General features: G+C 41.9%; 1 protein-coding gene across 11 annotated transcripts in view; it reads left to right on the plus strand.

The window, feature by feature from the left end:
• The window catches only part of ATP8A2 (ATPase phospholipid transporting 8A2), a 592801-nt gene that overhangs the window by 451686 nt on the left and 122176 nt on the right, over positions 1-18939 (plus strand). The window lies entirely within an intron of this gene.

Genomic DNA, 18939 nt, shown 5'->3' on the forward strand with positions numbered 1-18939 from the left:
AAAAATAGTTAAGATGGTGAGTTTTGCATTGCGTGTCTTTTACCACAGTTTTTTAAAATTTTACATTTGTGTGTTATCATAATTAATATCAGTTTCTTCCTCTAAACTGTAGGGTCCATGAAGAAAGTGAATGGTCTTCAATATATCCTTCCCGTCTTTTCTGCCATTCGATAAATATTTATTTGTTTATTTTTTTAATGTGACTGTCTGCGTCTTTTATTTTTTTATTTTTTTAATTTTAATTTTTTCGGATGTACAGCATGTTTCAAATTCTGTATACATTACATCATGTTCACCACCCGAACACTAATTATAGTGCATCCCCTCACATGTGACCCTAATTACCCCTTTTGCCCTCCCCCTTCCCTCCATCCCAAATGGTAACCACCAGTCCAATCTCCAATGCTATGTATTTTTTTTTTTGTCTCTTTTGTCTTCTACTTATGAGTGAGATCATACAGTATTTGATTTTCTCCCTCTGACTTATTTCACTCAGCATAATACCCTCAAGGTCCATCCATGTTGTCACAAATGGCTGGATTTCGTCATTTCTTATGGCTGGGTAGTAGTCCATTGTGTATAAATACCACATCTTCTTTATCCACTCGTCCCTTGATGGGCACCTAGGTTGCTTCCAAGTCTTGGCTATTGTGTATAATGCCGCAATGAACATAGGGGTGCAAGTATCTTTATGCCTTTGTGTTTTCAAGTTCTTTAGATAAATACCCAGCAGTGGAATAGCTGGATCGTATGGTAGATCTATCCTTAATTTTCTGAGGCTACTCCAAACTACTTTCCATAGTGGCTGCACCAGTTTGCACTGCCACCAGAAGTGAACAAGGGTTCCCTTCTCTCCACACCCTCTCTGACATTTGTTGTTTCCTGTCTTGTTAATTATAGCCATTCTGACCGGAGTGAGGTGATACCTCATTGTAGTTTTGATTTGCATTTCCCTGATAGCTAATGATGTTGAGCATCTTTTCATATGCCTGTTGGCCATCAGTATATCTTCTTTGGAGAAATCTCTGTTCAGGTCTTTTGCCCATTTTCTAATTGGATTGTCGGGATTTTTTTTGTTGAGCTGTATTAGTTCTTTGTATATTTTGGATATTAACCCCTTATCTGATATGTGGTTTGCAAATATCTTCTCCCAATTGTTAGGTTGTCTTTTCGTTTTGTTGATGGTTTCCTTTGCTGTGCAGAAGCTTTGTAGTTTGATGTAGTCCCATTTGTTCATTTTTTCTTTTGTTTCCCTTGCCCGGTCAGACATGGCACTTGAAAATATGCTGCTCAGACCAATGTCATAGAGCGTACTGCCTATGTTTTCTTCTAGAAGTCTCATGGTTTCGGGTCTTACATTCAAGTCTTTAATCCATTTTGAGTTGATTTTTGTGCATGGTGTAAGGGAATGGTCTACTTTCATTCTTTTGCATGTGGCTGTCCAGTTTTCCCAACACCATTTATTGAAGAGACTGTCCTTTCTCCATCGTATGCTCTTGGCTCCCTTGTCGAATATTAGCTGTCCATAAACGTGTGGGTTTACTTCTGGGCTCTCCATTTTGTTCCATTGATCTGTGTGTCTGTTTTTGTGCCAGTACCATGCTGTTTTGGTTACTATGGCTTTGTAGTGTAATTTGAAATCGGGGAAGGTGATACCTCCAGCTTTGTTCTTTTTTCTCAGGAATCCTTTGGCTATTCGGGGTCTTTTGTTGTTCCATATAAATTCTAGGATTCTTTGTTCTATTTCTGTAAAAAGTGTTGTTGGAACTTTGATAGGGATTGCGTTGAATCTATAGATTGCTTTAGGAAGTATGGATATTTTAACAATGTTAATTCTTCCAATCCAAGAGCACGGAATATCTTTCCATTTCTGTGTTTTCTTCAATTTCTTTCAACAATGTTTTATAGTTTTCGGTGTACAGATCTTTCACCTCTTTCGTTAAGTTTATTCCTAGGTATTTTATTCTTTTTGTTGCAATTGTAAATGGGATTGTATTCTTAATTTCTCTTTCTGCTACTTTGTTGTTAGTGTATAGAAACGCAACCGATGTTTGTACATTGATTTTGTATCCCGCAACTTGACTATATTCCTTTATTATTTCTAAAAGTTTTTTAGTGGACTCTTTAGGGTTTTCTAGATACAAAATCATGTCATCCGCAAAGAGTGACAGTTTCACTTCTTCTTTTCCGATGTGGATCCCTTTTATTTCTTTTTCTTGCCTGATTGCTCTGCCTAGGACTTCCAATACTACGTTAAATAAGAGTGCTGCCAGTGGGCATCCTTGTCTGGTTTCTGTTCTTAGAGGGATAGCTTTCAGTTTTTCTCCATTGAGAATGATATTTGCTGTGGGTTTGTCATATATGGCCTTTATTATGTTAAGGTATTTACCTTCTATACGCATTTTATTTAGAGTTTTTATCATAAATGAATGCTGTATCTTGTCAAATGCTTTCTCTGCGTCTATTGAGATGATCATGTGATTTTTATTCTTCATTTCGTTAATGTGGTGTATCACGTTGATAGATTTGCAGATGTTGAACCATCCCTGCATCCCCGGAATGAAACCCACTTGATCATGATGTATGATCTTTTTAATGTATTGTTGTATTTGATTTGCTAGTATTTTGTTGAGGATTTTTGCATCGATGTTCATCAGTGATATTGGCCTGTAATTTTCTTTTTTTGTGTTGTCCTTGTCTGGTTTTGGTATCAGGATAATGTTTGCTTCATAGAAGGAGTTAGGAAGCCTCCCCTCCTCTTCAATTTTTTGGAAGAGTTTGAGAAGGATAGGTATTAGGTCTTCTTTGAATGTTTGGTAGAATTCACCAGGGAAGCCATCTGGTCCTGGACTTTCATTTTTTGGGAGGTTTTTAATTGCTGTTTCGATCTCCTTACTGGTGATCTGTCTATTCAAATTTTCTATATCTTCTTGGTCCAGTTTTGGAAGGTTGTATGTTTCTATGAATTTATCCATTTCCTCTAGATTATCCAATTTGTTGGCGTATAGCTTTTCATAGTATTCTCTTATCTTTTGTATTTCTGAGATGTCCTTTGCAATCTCTCCTCTTTCGTTTCTGATTTTATTTATTTGAGCCTTCTCTCTTTTTTTCTTGGTGAGTCTAGCTAAGAGTTTGTCAATTTTGTTTATCTTTTTGAAGAACCAGCTCTTGGTTTCATTAATTTTTTCTATTGTTTTTTTTAGTCTCTATTTTGTTTATTTCTGCTCTGATTTTTATTATTTCCTTCCTTCTGCTGATTTTGGGCTTTCTTTGTTGTTCTTTTTCCAGTACCTTTAGGTGCACTTTTAGATTGTCTATTTGGGATTTTTCTTCTTTGTTGAGGTAGGCCTGAATTGCTATAAACTTCCCTTCTAGAACCGCTTTTGCTGTATCCCACAGATTTTGGCATGTCATGTTTTCATTTTCATTTGTCTCCAGGAATTTTTTTATTTCTTCTTTGATTTCTTCATTGACCCAATCATTGTTCAGTAGCATTTTGTTCAATCTCCACATTTTTATGGCTTTTCTGGTTTTCTTTCTGTAGTTGATTTCCAGTTTCATACCTTTGTGGTCAGAAAAGATGCATGGTATTATTTTGATCTTCTTAAATTTATTGAGACTTGTTTTGTGGCCTAATATGTGATCAGTCCTGGAGAATGTTCCATGGGTGTTTGAAAAGAATGTGTATTCTGTGGTTTTTGGATGGAATGTTCTGTACATATCTACTAAGTCCATCTGGTCTAATGTGTCCTTTAAGGCAAGTGTTTTCTTATTGATCTTCTGTTTGGATGATCTATCCATTGGTGTAAGTGGAGTGTTAAAGTCCCCTACTATTATTGTGTTACTGTCTATTTCTCCTCTTATGTCTGTTAATAATTGCTTTATATATTTAGGTGCTCCTATGTTGGGTGCATAGCTATTTACAAGTGTTATATTTTCTTGTTGGATTGTTCCCTTTATCATTATGTAGTGCCCGTCTTTGTCTCTTATTACAGTTTTTGATTTAAAATCTATTTTGTCTGATATAAGTATTGCTACCCCTGCTTTCTTTTCTTTGCCATTTGCATGGAATATCTTTTTCCATCTTTTCACTTTCAGTTTGTGAGTGTCTGTAGGTCTGAAGTGTGTCTCTTGTATGCAGCATATACATGGGTCTTGTTTTTTTTATCCAGTTGGCCACCCTATGGTATTTGATTGGAGCATTTAGTCCATTGACATTTAAAGTAGCTATTGATAAATATGTATTTATTGCCATTTTGTCAGTTTTTCTTTTTTGGGGGTGTTTTAGTAGTTCTTCTCAGTTCCTTTCTTTTTCTCTTGCTCTCTTCACTTGTGGTTTGATGGCTATCTTTAGTAAGATGTTTGATTTCTTTTGTCTTACTTTTTTTCTTGCTTGTTATAGGTTTCTGGTTTGTGGTTACCATGAGGATCCTATTTAATATACTATGCATATAACAGTCTATTGACCTCTTTCTAAAAGCTCTACTTTTTCACTCCCCTCCTCCCACATTATATGTTTTTCACATCATATATAGTCTTTTGTTTAGTGTGTGTCTATCCATTACCCTCTTATCATTGAAACAGGTAATTTTAGTGCATTTGTCTTTTAACCTTCATATTACCTTCACAGGTAGTTGATCTGCTGCCTTTACTATACTTTTACCTTACAAGTCATTTTATTGCCTGTTTTTTCTTGTTGTTGTTTTGGGGTTTTTTGATAATTTTTTTCTTTTATCTCTATTTGTGGTCATTGCTTTCCCACTTAAATAAGTCCCTTCAGCATTTCTTGTAGAACTGGTTTCTTGGTGATAAACTCCTTTAATTTTTGCTTGTCTGGGAAGCTCTTTATCTCTCCTTCCATTCTGAATGACAGCCTTGATGGATAGAGTATTCTTGGTTGTAGGTTTTTTCCTTTTAGCACTTCAAATATGTCGTGCTATTTTCTTCTCGCCTGTAGGGTCTCGACTGAGAAGTCCGCTGACAGCCTGATGGGCTTCCCTTTATATGTCACTTGTGGCCTTTCTCTTGCTGCTTTTAGGATTTTTTGTCTTTAATTTTAGACATTTTGATTATAATATGTCTTGGTGTGGGCCTCTTTGGGCTTCTCTTGTTTGGAGCTCTCTGTGCTTCCTGAACTTGGATGTCTGTTTCCTTCCTCAGGTGAGGAAAATTTTCCTCTATTATTTCAACAAATAAATTTTCTGCCCCTTTGTCTCTCTCTTCTCCTTCTGGGACCCCTATAATCCGAATGTTAGCACGCTTGATATTGTCCCAGAGTTCCCTTACACTGTTCTCATTCTGTCTAATTCTTTTTTCTCTTTTCTGTTCTGCTTGGGTGATTTCCTCTAATCTCTCCTCTAGCTCGCTGATCCGTTTTTCTGCTTCCTCTACTCTGCTATTGAGTCCCTCTAGTGAATTTGTCATTTCAAGTATTGTATTCTTCATTTCTGATTGGTTCTTTTTTTATATCTTCCAATTCTTTGCTGATGTGCTCACTGTGTTCATCCATTCTTCTCTGCATATCTGTGAGCATCCTCATTATATTTTGTTTGAATTCTTTGTCAAGGAGGTCGCTAGATTCTGTTTCACTTAGTTCTTTTTCTGGTGTTTTATAGTGTTCCCTTGCTTGGAAAGTATTCCTTTGCCTCCTCATTATGCCTCTTTCTCTGTGCTATTTTCTTTGTACTAGGTGAGTCAGCTATGTCTCCTGATCTTGGAGAAGTGGCCTTATGTATGAGATGCCTTATGAGGCCCAGCAGTGTGCTTCCCTCTCATCACCAGACCATAGGAACCAGGAGTGACCCCTTTGTGGGCTACTTGTGTTCTGCTGTGGCAGGGTCGCTCCCACTGCAGGTCCCCAGGGAGTCTGATCTTTCCTTCCCTGGCAAGCTGTTTGTAAATCTGGTTTGGAGGGGCCTCAGCACTGTTGGCTACAAAGTCTATTAGCACACTCTTATTGCAATTGTCCTCTTAATTGGGTTGGTACCCAGTGTAGCTGGTTGCTAGGCTCAGGGGCGTACAGTTGTGATAGGCCTGAGGCCAACAAGGCTGATGTCAGTTCTCTTAGGAATGTAGCTGAGTGGGGCTAGCCCTTGGCATGGAGGCACTCAGTTGTTTCAGGCTTTGGAAGGTGAGGCTGATCCTTTTTATGGCTGTTGGTGAAACACAAGTCTTCTGCCACTCATAAGCCTCACCCCCCTCTGGACCACATACACTGTCAGCACAGTCCTGGTCCATGCACACTTCTCAACCCCTGCAGCGTACCCCAACGCCACACTGCTGAGGCCCCCACCTCTGCCCCAGTGCCCCCCACAGTTCACCTGGTCCTCATACCAGCCCTGCCCCACAGAGGCAGACACCTTTGCCTGCCTGTAGAGGATCAAGGTACTCAGTCAATGCAGGCTGAAAAGTAGCCTGAGGGCTTGCTGTTAGGTGAGGCCAGTCCCTAGGGCGGGTTGCCTGCCCTGGCTGAACTGGATTAAATCTGTGCTCTAGTGGGTGTGGCAGACCCCTGGGCTAACAGCCCAAGGGATGCACCTCAGTGGCCCCCACTGGTGTCTGTATCAGCAGGCCTGGACTAACTCAGAACAACGGCCCCCACCAATGTCTCAGTCTCCGGAGGGGATCCTCCTCTCACCAAGATGCCCCCAGAGCCCACCAGGTGAGTCTTGTTTCACCAAAGGACAGTCAGCCTTCTCTCTGGTGATTTTAGGTTGCTGCAATGAATGAGTTTGTGCGTGGGCCCTTTAAGACCCGGATCTTTTCGGCTTTCGGCCGATAGCTTTTCTGGGGTGTCCTAGCTGCAGTTAATAGCCAGCAAAGCCAGACAGTAAGACCCCCGCTCTCAGTTGGGCTGAGTCCGAAGGATGGTTATAGCAGTATTGCCCCCGCTCCGGACCTGACTCCTCCAGGGAGGGCTCGTACCTTAGGTTGGTTCCCGCCTGGCCAGCTGAGAAGCTCCGCTGCTCCCAAAGGTGGCTTTTTTCCTCTCTGGCCGCAGTTACTGCCTCTTCTGCTTTCGTCAGGACTGTCCCTTGTTGTGGGGGTTCTTTTTATCCAGTTTTCAGTTTTCAATCCAGGGTGATTCTTCCTAAAATTGTTGTAACCTGGTTGTGTTTGTGGGAGGAGGCGAGTTCAACGTCTGCTCACAGCGCCATCTTGACGAGAACTCCTCGAAAAATATTTAAATAAATGAATGAATTAAATTAAACACCCCTCATGTAGAGTTGGGGAATGTAGTTGGCTTTGTGCAAATAGGTGCTTCATATTTGTTTGCTGAATTGGTAACAAAAGCAGACGCCAAATATTCAAATAATTGGAAATAGCCTACCATAGGATCTACACATAATAAGTGATTGATAGATTAATTAATTTAGCATTTTTCTTAGGTATACTCAAGAAACCAGCAGCACACACCATGCATGTTTTCCCACCAAAGAATGATTTCCAGTTAAATTGTTTTTGGAACTTTTCCAGTCACGATTTTAGGCAAACTATTTTAGCTACATGAGTGATATTTGTGGGATAATATTCATTGATATTGGTATTTGTAAAAGACGAGTAATAAGGTTTAATTACTTCATGGAAAATGTTTTGGAGCTGATATTAAAGAAAAGGCAAAAATGAAATGAAGACAGATTTTTGAGTACCTAATTTGAAGAAGTACTAAGCTAATCATTATCCAGTGGTTTTATTATGGGAGATAAAACTGATGAAGATTAGTCTGGCAGAAATGTAGGTTCCCTAAACATCATTGGACAACATTTTCATTATTATGTTGAAGGGATTGGTGTTTTGGATTGATAAATGAGCACAGAGTTGGAGAGGAGGTTTTGGTCAAGAAAATGTCAAGCTCAGGTAGAGTGTAGTCGGCAGCTGGCCTCTGATAAATCTGAGTTGATTTCGTGGGAGAAATGGACCTTCTCTGGGGGATTGTTCCTTAGTCGATCAGGTGGTGGAGCATTCCAGGCTCATGGATTGCCTTGGAAGAGGCTTAACGCGTGGGTGGATCAGGCGCCAAGAGCCAAGGTGGGGCATAGAATTTTAGTGTCAAGTAAAGTGATATTACAAGAAAAGAAAAAGGTTAAGATTTGAAACTTGTCTGTTCCCAACACAGCATGTTAATTAAAGGAAAGAAAAGCAGCAGGTAAAGTGATCTATGCCCAGAAAAACTAGAAGAAGCAGAGGTGGGAAAAAGAGAAAGACAGAGAGAAAAGTGATTGATGTCGGAAGGACAAGAAGTCTTAGTGTGATGGAGAAGGCCAGGTGGAGCAATGAAACCTGAAAGGAGAGGGTTTGTAAATGTCACTGAAGGAAATTATAGGGCTGTGGAGAAATTTTCCTAGATGAGACATCAAGAAAGAATAAGATTAACCGCGAATAAAGGTCCTGTAATATAATAAGTCAGAATTTTACCTTTTTATGATTAATGTGGGAAAAGTAATTCTTAGAAACAAAAGGAAATAGAGGGCATGTGAGTGTTATTTTTTGTTAACCTTTCTGACTACTAAATCGTTTAAAATGAATCTTAAAAAAATAGCTCTTGTCTGGGCTGTAAAAAATAAGTAAATAAATTGAATCCATCTACCATTCAAAGAGAATTAAATATTGATTAGGGCATTATAGTAATTTTCAGTAATATAGACATTGATTCTAAGTGAAATTATAAAAATCCAAGATGATTTCAGAAAATAGCTTATTATGCCAGAATTGTTTGTTTTGAACAGGAAATATGAAATCTAGAAGCAACTTTAGATAATTAACAAAGTTGTCTACTTGGGGATTTGTTAATTTTGTTAAAAGAAAAACTGATCTTTTTTTTCAATATTTTCAATGGTTCAAACTTAGTGGAATAACTTAATAAAGGTAATATTCTCATCCACAGCATGCATGTGGATTTCGTTCAAGCCTTTTATGAAGTTCTTCTGACATGGGTCTTAGTGATAGATTGCAGCCTACTAGATGCCGTTTTAGAACCACTTTCTCCAAAAAAAACCGTTTTTCTTTGTGTGGTGTGTGTGGGGGTGTGAGTGAGGAAGATTCACCCTGAGCTAACAACTGTTGCCAATCCTCCTCTTTTTTTTTTTTTTTTTGGCTTGAGGAAGATTAGCCCTGAGCTAACACCCATGCCAATCTTCCTCTACTTTGTATGTGGGAGCGTGCATGGCTGATGAGTGGAGTAGATCCACTCCTGGGATCTGAACCTGCAAACTCGGGCTGCCAAAGTGGAGCATGCAAAACTTTGACCACTTGGCCATGGGGCTGGCCCCTAAACCTTTTTTTTTTTAAATAAAAGTAATTACTCCTTCATTTCTCAATATCACATATGTAACTGCCGAGCTTGGGAGTTATCATTCTAGAAAGTTATGGTTTGAGTCCAAGTGGTCTACAGAGCCCACCTCTTTATCCTCTAAATTTCTAATAGGGTGAAGTGAGCTTCCGGAACTCAAAACTGTAAACATTGAACATCTGACTAATAAAGTGATGTGTTTGAAGCTATATTGTTTGTGAATTCTCTATGTCATTTTACTTTCTGTTTCACAGAGAGTTGTTTATATTCATTAGTTTTATATATATATTTTGCCTTCCTTTTTTTTTTTTAAAGATTTTATTTTTTTTCCTTTTTCTCCCCAAAGCCCCCCAGTACATAGTTGTATATTCTTCGTTCCTTCTAGTTGTGGCATGTGGGACACTGCCTCAGCGTGGTGTGATGAGCAGTGCCATGTCCGCGCCCAGGATTTGAACCAACGAAACACTGGGCCGCCTGCAGCGGAGCGCGCGAACTTAACCACTCAGCCACGGGGCCAGCCCCTTGCCTTCTTTAAAGCTAGTTCTTGATTGTTTTTCTTTTGATGTCCTCTGTCATTTCGACCCTTGCTCTTCCCTCTAACTCTAGTCCCCATTCAGTAGTAGTTTCTCCAGAACATCTCCTCTCATGTTTCTTAGAGCAAGTCCCTTTCTAAACTTGTGTATACCCCTGCAGTGGCAGGACAGCATTTGACCATCAAGAAGACAAAAATCATGACTACAGAAGAGCTACAACTTTAACATCGACAATGAAGACGCTGAAATCGTTGAAGATTTTGTTTACCTTGGTTCAGTCATCAGTTTAAATGGAGACCGCAGCCAAGAAATCAAGAGAAGACTGAGACTCGAGCAGCAATGAGAGAATTAGGAAAGGTCATCAAGTGTAAGAAGTGTCACTAGCGACTAAGGTCAGGATTGTTCACACCCTTGAATTCCCAATTACTGTATGCAGGTGGAAAAGCTGGCCAGTGGAGAAGGCTGACAGGAAAAAAAATGGATCCATTTGAGACAGAGTTTTGCAGGAGAGCCCTACAGATAGCCTGGACTGCCAGGAAGACGACAAGTGGGTCCCAGAGCAAATTAAGCCTGAGCTATCTATCACTGGTGGCAGAAATGATAAAACTGAGGCTGCCCGACTTTGGGCGCATCATGAGAAGGCAGATTCTTTGGAAAAGACAATAATGCTGGGAAGAGTAGGAGGCAGCAGGAAAAGAGGAAGAGCAAGTATGAGATGGATTGACTCTGTACAGGAAGCCACAGGCCTGAGTCTACAGGAGCTGAGCAGGGCTGTTAGGACGGGACACTGTGGACAGCACTCGTTCATAGGGTCACCACATACTGGCTTAAGTTTAAATTTTAGTTTATTGATCACAGTTTTGCCAAAGAGCCCTCTCAAGCTGTTTACTACCAAATCACTATCACCATGAATTCTGAAGCCGTTTGATAAGCCCCCCGACCCTTCAGACATGGCTTGGAAAGTACTTTGTTCATTAAGGGCCTTACTTATTACATGCTATTGCTGACAACGGGAAAATGCTCCTTTTCTGGTGGCTTCCTAACAGAGCCACTATTGTACCCAGAGAGAGAGCCCTCGAGACCTGAAATATGTATGTCAATCTTAGAAGATTGCCTAAGAAAATAACAAAATTGGTAAGTAGATTGTAAGCAGAAGGTTACTTTCAAAGCACTCAATTCCACTCAGCATTGGAGAAAAATGAGTTTTCAGTTACTGCCTTTAGCTAGAAAACTTCTCGAGGACAGCATACTCAACTGCGTATTGAAGACAACTGAATAAGTGTTAAGGAATGGCTGACTGAGGAGGGCGGGGAGGGCCGGAATATAAACCAAATGAGCTGCCAATCAAGCTCCCTCAGACATGCTGGGTTACTTGTTATTTACTATAAAATTTGTGTCAGAACTAATGAATAATCTTATAGGATAGTAACTATATGGTGAATCTAAATAATTTTGAATAATTCTATGTCATCCATACGCTTGGCTTCCCAGGATCCTAGATTCTGAAATACCTTTCTTTTTTTTTTGGTGAGGAAGATTCGGCCTGATGTAACATCCATTGCCAGTCCTCTTTTTTGCTTGAGGAAGATTAGCCCTGAGCTAACATCTGTGCTAGTCTTCCTCTATTTTTTTGTATTTGGGACAGCATCACAGCGTGGCTGGTGAGAGGAGTAGGTCCACGCCTGGGATCCAAACCTGCGAACCCGGGCCACCAAAGTGGAGCACGCGGAACTTGAAACACTAAGCCATGGGGCCAGGCCTTCGACTCTGAAATATCTAAAGCACAACTCTTTATTGCCTTCCTGTCACCCTAACGCATTCTCTCATGTTCCCTCTCTGTCCAGTGGCATCATCACTCTCCCCAGTCACACATGCTTAAACCTTTAAGCTACCTTCCGCCTCTGTCCCTCATCACCAGAGCGTCACCCAACACATCAGAGACCTACCTGACGTCATTAATTTTCCCCTGGGTGCCCGTGTTGTTTGTATGTTTGTTATAGCATTTATAGCATTACACCGCCAGTCTCACGTCAGACATTTTATGTGATTTGCTCCCGGAGGACACAAATGGTCTGCACACATACTTGGTCTATAGGACATGTTGAAATGGCAGAAGAGGAGAGAGCATTTGGCACTGAAGACAAGACTTGAAGTAAACTCAAAGAGTCAGGACTCTGGATAATGTCTATTATTCTGGCTTATCTCCATGAAACAGTATCTTAAACTCTTGTTCCCTGCTAATGTCCCTTTTTTAGAATTTTTTTACTGAGTACCCAGGAAAATATCTCCATTGGTGGCACTAAATTAAGGCTCCTGAGGAAGAGCAGGCTGCTCTGTTGGCACTTGGTCTTGCCATTTGGGAGCTATAACCCAAACATACTAAACTTCTCTTTATTAATTATACCAGTCAGGGTTCCTCATTGCAATGAATGAAAAAAAAAAAAAACGGACTTTGACTTAATAAACAGAAAAAGAATATGTAGAAGGTGATGATGCAGCCCACAGAATGTGCGGAAAGGCTTAAGAAGCAGTCTCAGAGACCTGGTAGGAGCCATGGAGGCTACCTTGGGACCATGTGGTCGGGACAGGACCTGGCGCTGGTGCCACTGACTGTGTGCCCCTGCTGGTGATGGGCTTTGGACTCTGCCGCTGTGAAATAATCCTTGAAGCACCCAGAGTGCAGCAGGAGCATCTGAGGGACAAGCCCAGGTCTCCTGCCACGCCCCAGCTGTTTCCTTTCTGCCACGGTTCTTCTAGCAGGTTTATTATGAAGTGACCCAAATGTGTTTTAGAAAGATCTTGGCAATGTCCACATTCTCCTGTAAAAAACAGGAGGAAAGAACATGTTTTCCATTGGGCTTCCATAGGGAGAAGGAGCGTGGAGGCGAATCTCAGACCTTTTCTCGAACAGCTCTCAATGAGAAGACAAATTTGCCTAACTTAACAGATAATTGGAATAAGTTTAAGAAGTACAGTTAAAAAGTATCATATTCAGTAATGAGCATAGACAAAGCAAAAGTCATCCATGTAAGGACTGGAGCTTGGGGAAAGGCAGATGAGCATGGTACGCCTAAAAGAAGGTAGGTGGTAAAGAAGAGGTGGCATCCTGGAAGAAGCCCAGGGGCAGGGGCCTGTCCAGGGGGTGGGCTATTTGGGGTAGACGAACTGTGGTGGATAATCAGATATCAGATATCAGATAATCCTAAAATCGGAAAGTAATGATGTATAGACCTGTAATTATCTATGACTTGTCAATGTCTATGGCAATTCAAATGACAATTTTCCTTTTATTTATGTTTAAGAAAAATCCACTAGCTAATTCATAGAGGGTTGGCAAACTTGCTCATGTGAAGTAGTTAAACATTCCACCAGATTAAAAAGTGTAATTTCTGTGTTTTCTCAGGATACTGTCACGTCAGGAGCAACCAAAAAAGGAGAAGAGAAAAAAATGTGATTAGCATTATTTCATTGTATTAATTAAAACAGTGTGGCAGTTTCAGCTCTAGCAAATTACTAAAACCAAGGAAAGTCGCTCCCTGTCCATAATCGTTACAGTCAGGCCTTAAGTGGTAATGAAACATTTGAGATGAATTTTGTTTTTGCAGCAGAATTTAGGCATTGTGAGGATCTTTCTAGAACACATTTAGATCAATTCATGTAAATCTGCTAGAAGAACCTTTACAGTAAGGAGATGGCGTTGATAGCTACCATTTTTCCCCTCCCGGATCTACTATAGTTCTGTCCCCTACATGGAAAACGCCGTCTCGTCCATGCCTGCAGGCCCCCAAAAGCTATCCAGCATTAGTTAATCTTTTCAACAGAAGCAGCCAACTTTTCTAGCAAAGGAATTTGCAGTCTTTGTGGTTTGGGTAAAAAGGTGGTTCATTTTACCGGTTTCTTGAAGAAATATGTTTCATGATAAATTCAATCTTTCCTCAAAAAAAATTCCCCAAATCTACTTTTCTGTGCAAAATTCAACATGAAGGCCTTTCTCTACTGAAGCAGCCAAATACTGAATTTGTGTGGACCTGGGGAAAGAGTTCTGGGTCCAAGGTTAAAGATATTTATTGCTAGAGGTATTACATGTATTCGTATCCAGGAAGAACAAAATTTAACACATTGACACTGGTTTTCAAGCGTATTAATTTACTTTCTTTTGTTGTAAGGGGAATGTTTCTCTCCCTGCTCCCCTTTTTAATCCTTTTCCACACTTGGTAGAATTTGTAAGGATTTCTGCCAGGGATAACTAGTGCAGGTATACAATGTGTGAATACACTGGAGAGCTGCTGGTTTCATTTCACAGACTTCAGAGAAAGTTCCCTGCACTCTGACTTTGGCATAGCATGCAGGAAATTCCTCACTCGTCTGCCCAATGCAATAAACAGACCTCCTGCCTCACCACATCCACGCTGAAGTTTCTTATGTGGGGTTACTTTTCTTTTTATGTAAAAGCTAAGGGTCCCAGCTTTCCTATTCCACACTTTCGTTAGCTCCTAGGCTTTGGAATTTGTGTAGGACCGTGTTTAGGGGTTAATAGGACTTGTGGTTTGACTCATTCTGTGGTTCTTTATGCACGCATGGAAGAGGTAGACAAGGTGAACAGCTCCCCTGTGGATATGCTTCTGATAAACCTTACTTTACATCAGATTGATCCGAGAGATCAGAAGTTAACATTTGCCTTCTGGTTACACATTAGGGGCATTGCTTATTATGTTCAAGGCAGGAGAGTTCTTCAGTAACCCCCGCCTCTCAAAGTGTGGCCCCCAGCTGGGCAGCCTGGCATCACCAGAGAGCGGGCTTGTTAGAATGCTGCATCTCAGGCCCCAACCCGGAGCTGGCTCCTGGACTAGAATCTGCATTTTAACCGGAGCCCCGGTGGCTCACAGGATGTTGAAGGTGGAGAAGCCCTGAGTCACATCCATGCTGCCAGAGTGCCTCAGTCCATTCCAGTAAGATCTCCACGGGAGGCTGCAAGGGAGAAAGCGAGCTGGCCAGGGGGCAGAGAGGAAGGAGAGCCAGGGAAGACATCGCCTGAGTTAAATTACGCTCATTAATTCAATTTGCGGCAGGAATGTGTGTAAATAAACGCTGGCAGCTGCGGAGGCTGCTTCCTGCAGGGATCAGGCTGGAAAGCAGGGCATGGCCGTGAAAAGCTGCCTGGGGACCTGTCAGCTGGCCCTGCAACCACGAGATAATGACGGTGAGGATGGTGTGAGCGTGCTGTGTTAGGGAGGTTTTAAATGCAGAGCTAAGTGCCAAACCAAGTGGAACCGGAGAGGCTGTGCTAGCATAGATAAAATCTTAATTATTTGAAAAGATTAAGCTTATTTGACTGCTCCCTTCTCTTTTTTTAAAGTCAGTACAGATCAGATTTCCAGGGGTTAAAATGAATAGGACAGTTCCAGGATCCTACGCAGCCTGTTAGCATTTCCATATAAAAACCTGTTCACATCCACTTTTTCCCTTACAAAACTGAGTCCATGAGAAACAGGGAAGAGAAAACTGAGTTCTATAGGTTAAGAGCAACTCCTTTGTGCCATCAACCTGTAAAATGTTTATAGGCTTGATTTTTGGCACTTCCTGTTGATGAGCTGTTCTGGGGGCTGAGCGATCATCACCAATTAGCGTTTATTAAAGCCCCTGTGGTGTGCTGGGCAGACACTCGCCTAACCATTAAAAGACGGTTCTCATACTGTCATTTTTAGGAGCTCGTTGAATGTTATTTATTCCAAACAGACATCTGTTTCCTAGCTTAGAAATTAGCCACAAGTCCCTTGTCCCGATTCACTAATGGAATGGCTATAAATGAGAAGAGTCACGTTCTTTAATTTTATCTGGAAATGGTTTCCTTAATGCCTCTGTGCCTGGCCTGATGCTGATGAGAATAGCTAACCAAGTGCTGGGCACTCTGTTGAATGCTTTGTTTAATCCTCACTACAATTCCTATTTTATAGGCAAGAAACCGAGTCCTGGGGCCGGCCTGGTGGTGTAGTGGTTAAGTTCACGTGCTCTGCTTCAGCAGCCTGGGGTTCATCAGTTCAGGTCCCAGGTGCAGACCTGCACACCGCTCATCAAGCCATGCTGTGGTGGCATCCCACATACAAAATAGAGAAAGATTGGCAACAGATGTTAGCTCAAGGCCAATCTTCCTCACCAAAAAACAAAAGAAAAACTGAGTCCTGGTGAAGTTAATGAACCTGCCCATGGTCACATAGTGGGGAGGGGAGCCAGGGTTCCACCTCAGGCTGTCTCGAGGGCCCCTCACAGCAACCCCTCACCCTTCAACACACAGCAGTACCTTCTTTTTGAATCACTCCATGGCACTGCCTCTGCAGAGTGCTGCATGCCTTCTCTGTGCTCTTAGAACCCTTTGTGTAATTTTGTTATAGAAAAATATTTTTATTATTGTTACAAGCCTAATACGTGGACAAGTCTCCCACTGAATTGTTAGGAATTTTAGAGAAGGCACTGGCATACAATAAGGGCCCAATGAACAGTAGTTAATTCCTCTTGAATGCTGGCAGTCCAGCATCTTCATTCCTGTGCCTTGCCCTGGTCTTGTAGTTGGACTTGCAACATAATTGGACTTTACCAACACTGAGTGGAGGTCTGGGGAAGAGTGGAGAGCCCTTGCCTCTTGGGTTTGTCCCAGCTTCTTTAAAAGGCTAAAGAAAAGTCCTCCCCGATAGGCCACTGTGGTTGAAACTGGAGAAAACATCACCACCTCAGGATCTGCAGGACGCACATGGAGCTCCTGTTGACGTTGACATGGCCTGCGTGTGTAAGTCAACGGACGCAGAAAAATCTTGCAAGTCGTTGAGCCCTTGATTGACAGTCTTGGCAGACACCCTGCTTAGCTTAGGAGGGATTTATTCTCGGGCTGAGAATGACAGGAAGCAAAGCAAGGCATTTTCATTTCTAGTTTCCATCCCTTTTGTACAAATAGCCTTTCTCTTCAGGAGAAAGGGAGTTCCAGGGGTGGGGGTGGGAGGGGATGAGAAATCGAGTTCTTCAGGCTCATCCATCTAGCCCACTGTCAAATTTCTCACTTTCACCAACATTGTGGGAGATCGGAAAGGACAGTGGGCGTTTCGCTCCTGCCTTCTGTGCAGATCAACCTTTGCGGGGGACAGCGGCCTTTAGTCAGCTCTAGCAAACCGGTACAAGTTGAAGTTGAGTGGGTCTCTGCTCCCTTCTCCATCGCAGCAGTGTTGCAAAGGGACTCAACAAATTCCTGTCGGTCCTTAGGGATTTAGGATGGTGGTTGAACAGAGTTGGAGGAAGAAAATAATTTCAGGATTTCGTTCTCTGTCACTCATCGCCCACACACCCAACTCCCAAATATTCAGGGACTGATTTATTTGTGGATAATGCAGTTCCCTGCTTCTCCCACTCCTTTCTTGCCTGTCTCTTCCAGCCTTTTCTGCTTATTAGCAGGCTATCTGGAAGCAGGCTGTGGAAGGAAGCAAGGAGATAATTCTAAAATCAGTATCTGCTTCGGCTTGCACTTCCAGTTTGCTTCCCTGGGAAGATAGAGAACTTTGTACCCTGATCACTCGAGCCAGGTCCATGACAAGTTCTTTCTCACTGTTGATGTTTCCTCAGATGATATGAGTACTTTCACTTCCAAGTTCTTGCTCTTGACTTTGGCCCTAGGATATCCTGAGCATGCTTTGAAAAGTAAGATGTGTGAGGAGTGGGGCCCAAATCCTAGCACCTGCGTGAACGGAATTCGATTTCCCCCGCTGTGGCTTCCCTCGCTCCTCTTGACCCCGGCACTCGGCCCCCTCCCTTGAGCCTTCTCCAACCCCTGGGCCTCTTCGTCATCGCCTCTAAGTCTGCTCTTGCCTCCTCTCCCTGTCCTGCTGACTGTCCGCTCTGTGGGGACCAAGAGAACTCTACAGAGATGAAAGGGACTTGGCACTGTGGCGCTCCCCCATGCTGCCTTCCTGGGCCATTGCCTTTGTGGCAAGGACAGGAACAGGCCACGCTCTGCCGCTCTTGCTTCCACTTCCTGCTTCACCCAGGACTGACTTCCTGACTCCAACCTAAAGGTCAGTCTTTCGCCTCTTTTCTCCTGTGTCTCTTTCCCTGGCCCTGTCCTTCTCTCCTTCCATCCTTCCACCTGGGGTGAGAGGCATTTTCCTTAAAGAGGGGAATTTAAAGGTTAAATATTAAGTCTGGTAGTTGTCTGAGGAATATCGCTTCCTGTTTCCAGCTCATTAACAGAAGAGCGGGTGGCTGGTGGCCCAAATAGGTCAGTCCTAACCGAGACACATCTTCGTGTCCCACTGTTTCTGATTATGCTATTTTCTCCTATTAATTCTATCGTCTTGTTCCTCTGAGAATTAAGCAGTTATAACCTGATAGGAGGGGAATTTGATCAGAGCAGAGTATTTGTGGAGTCAAGGCATTTTTTTCTCTCTCAAAATTGGCCTTTTATTCAGCCACGGGGATTGTTTCCATGCATTACTCCTTTAATGATGTGTTTATTTACAGATTCACACAATTCTCTCTTGCCTTGAGTAATCTAATATTAACTTGTAATAAGCAGGATTCCTATTGAAGGAAGGGGTTTTTCAAAGAAAAGCAAAGGGAATTGTGGGTTCAAAATTCCCGAGAGAAATGCTGAAGAAAACCCTACCAAAGAGGATGTGGGAAAATAAGTGAATTAAGAGGGCAGTTTTCTAGAGCAGTACATGGCTAGCTGTCTGTGCTGATTCTCCATTGTTTCAAAGTTGCGTTTGGTTTGGAGGAAGTTTTCTCCTCCAGGAATATCACAGTAGCTGGTTCTGAAATTGTCGGGCCGTGTTATATCATCTCTTACATGAGGTATATGGTTTTATATAACTAATAAATAATGGCATGAAGTTTTCCAAATTCCCTAATATGGCACCTGTTCCCCCAAAAAAGAGGTTGGAATGTGGGGGTGGTGATGATAGAATGAAGTATTTGTTGCTGGCATTAGGTCATAAATCTAAATTAGCTCTTGTTCTAGAAGATTGTCACTGTGGAAATGGTGGAATTTGGGTTTGACTCCATGTTTTGTGTGTTTTTATAATTAGAAAGGGATTCTGTGCCTCTGCTTTATATACAGTGCCTGTCGTATGTTGCCCA

The sequence above is a fragment of the Equus caballus genome, chromosome 17, assembly GCF_041296265.1.
Source record: "Equus caballus isolate H_3958 breed thoroughbred chromosome 17, TB-T2T, whole genome shotgun sequence".
Taxonomy (NCBI): domain Eukaryota; kingdom Metazoa; phylum Chordata; class Mammalia; order Perissodactyla; family Equidae; genus Equus; species Equus caballus.